The following is a 1969-nucleotide window of genomic DNA, read 5'->3' as shown; positions in this document are numbered from 1 at the left end:
CTTGCAGCTGTTCCCTTGGATAAAGATGTTAATTGTCATGCTTACAGCATCTCGATCTCCGGCGTTTGTGAAGTTGGGATTGATGCTGTCCTGTGTTTTTTTTTTCCTTCCACACTTAAGCTCTGCTTGTTACTGCCCCATAGCGGAGCGCAAGTGAAACGGACTACCGGAGATTTGCACTGTTTTTTCTGTTAGTGTGTATAATCAAAATATGACTCAGTTTGGCCAGTTAGAAAAATATGATAATAGAAAAGTATTCTTTTCCTCTCACTTTTTTTTCTTGATTTAATTACCGACTTCACGTACTTACACTGTGTCCCGTTGCACGATGTAATATTGCGAAACTATGATTTTGTGGCAGTGTTTTGTAAAGGAATTTTCCGTTTAATCATCGTCTTAGTATAAAGCTATATGGTTGTTCTGGTATCAGTGGACGTACATTATGTATTTTTTCTTCTCTTGAGCACCATGGTCATGACATGAAGCTCAGTCATTGATTACTCGCAAATGTTAGTAGTCATCCGCTGTTTATCTTGAAGATGTAAAAGTAGTGCGCGTACATCTCCTCGTTAGTATAGTGGTGAGTATCCCCGCCTGTCACGCGGGAGACCGGGGTTCGATTCCCCGACGGGGAGAGTCTGCATCTTTTTGCCTCGGTCTCAAAAGGCACCAAGCTAGAACCGGCCCCGTGTTAGTGGAAACGGGGCTTGTGACTTGTACTCATGCATAATATTCTGCGGGTCGCTCAGCAGCGCAGCATATGAAACTAGACTCGGATTGTAAGTGTGTGGTTTTGATAATTGATGTATGGATGGATGGATCCTTAATAAGAGATATAAACAATAAGGTCCAGTCGCCAACTAATCATGTAAAATACGTCATAAACTCATGGTTGTTAAACCCAGAATAAAAATGAAGACGTATAACTAGGAAAGTCAACTTGCACATTTCAATTTTGGTTCGATATAATCACGTTGTCCTTAACCCTCCAGTGCAGGAGGGGACGGTAATGCGCATCGAATGTTTCCGAACCTGTGTGTGATACAACCGAGGAAGAGCCGATGACTTCGGGGGAGGAGGGGCAGGCGACTCGGAAGAAAAAGCAGCAGAACCCAATGCAGCCTGTAGCCCATTCAAAGGCCTACTGTTGGACCTCTGCTTATTTTGCAATACGTCTTTAGTACGGACTGAAAAATGTCCGATTTCGATGAGTTTGAGAAGCAGTTAAGCGAAAATCGGCAAGGTAAGTTTGGCTTTGAAGATCGGTGTATGCTCCCTGTTTTAGGGTAATAAAGTGGCCGGCGTGTCCTAGCGCCGAGGATGGTGCGGAGGGCACTTCTGCTGGTTCCGAAAAGAAAAGCGCGGCTGGGAAATCGGTGCCTTTTATCCGAGCGCTCGCCGATTCTGAAACCTGCCCGATTCTTCTTCTCCCAGCTGCCGCAGGATCCCCGAAAACTGACCGCTTTGGTAAATCAGTGACATTCTTTGCTTGGCATTGTTATAGAGATCGCTAGGCCTGCATCCATCAGTGCCCGGCGTACATAACATGGACATTTCAATGAAACGTTATTGGGGTGCACTCGATGTGAAAGCCTGCGGTTTTATTTATTTAATTATTTACCATTATACACTTGGATCATAAATTGTGACCCGCGTATTTTCATTCGCAGTAACACACTATGCATGGATGTTTGTTGCAAGCGTTATATTTTCAAGATCACGTTTAAAGTTTTATGCAAATAAAAACGACCGCGACCACTTGATTTAAAGTCCGCACTTAATAACAGTGTTAGTTACTTGGTTTTTAAATACTACGACGAGTTTTCTATATAATGATATGATTTTGTCTCTTTCCGATGCACAATAGCCTTTCCCTTGGGTCCGAAATGCTGGCCCTGTCATCCGTACAGAATAAGTCTTTCTCACACGATCGCCGTTTCTTCATGATGTATAGACTCTAAAAATCAGC

The 1969-nt window shown here is 43.3% G+C and overlaps 1 non-coding gene across 1 annotated transcript; it reads left to right on the top strand.

Moving 5' to 3' along the window:
* The first annotated feature begins 563 nt into the window (after positions 1-563).
* Positions 564-635, top strand: trnad-guc (transfer RNA aspartic acid (anticodon GUC)). Its single transcript has one exon. It is a non-coding gene; the product is annotated as a tRNA-Asp (tRNA).
* The last annotated feature ends 1334 nt before the right edge of the window (positions 636-1969 follow it).

The sequence above is a fragment of the Brienomyrus brachyistius genome, unplaced genomic scaffold (assembly GCF_023856365.1).
Source record: "Brienomyrus brachyistius isolate T26 unplaced genomic scaffold, BBRACH_0.4 scaffold571, whole genome shotgun sequence".
Lineage (NCBI taxonomy): Eukaryota > Metazoa > Chordata > Actinopteri > Osteoglossiformes > Mormyridae > Brienomyrus > Brienomyrus brachyistius.
This window is presented reverse-complemented; position numbering and strand designations above follow the sequence as displayed.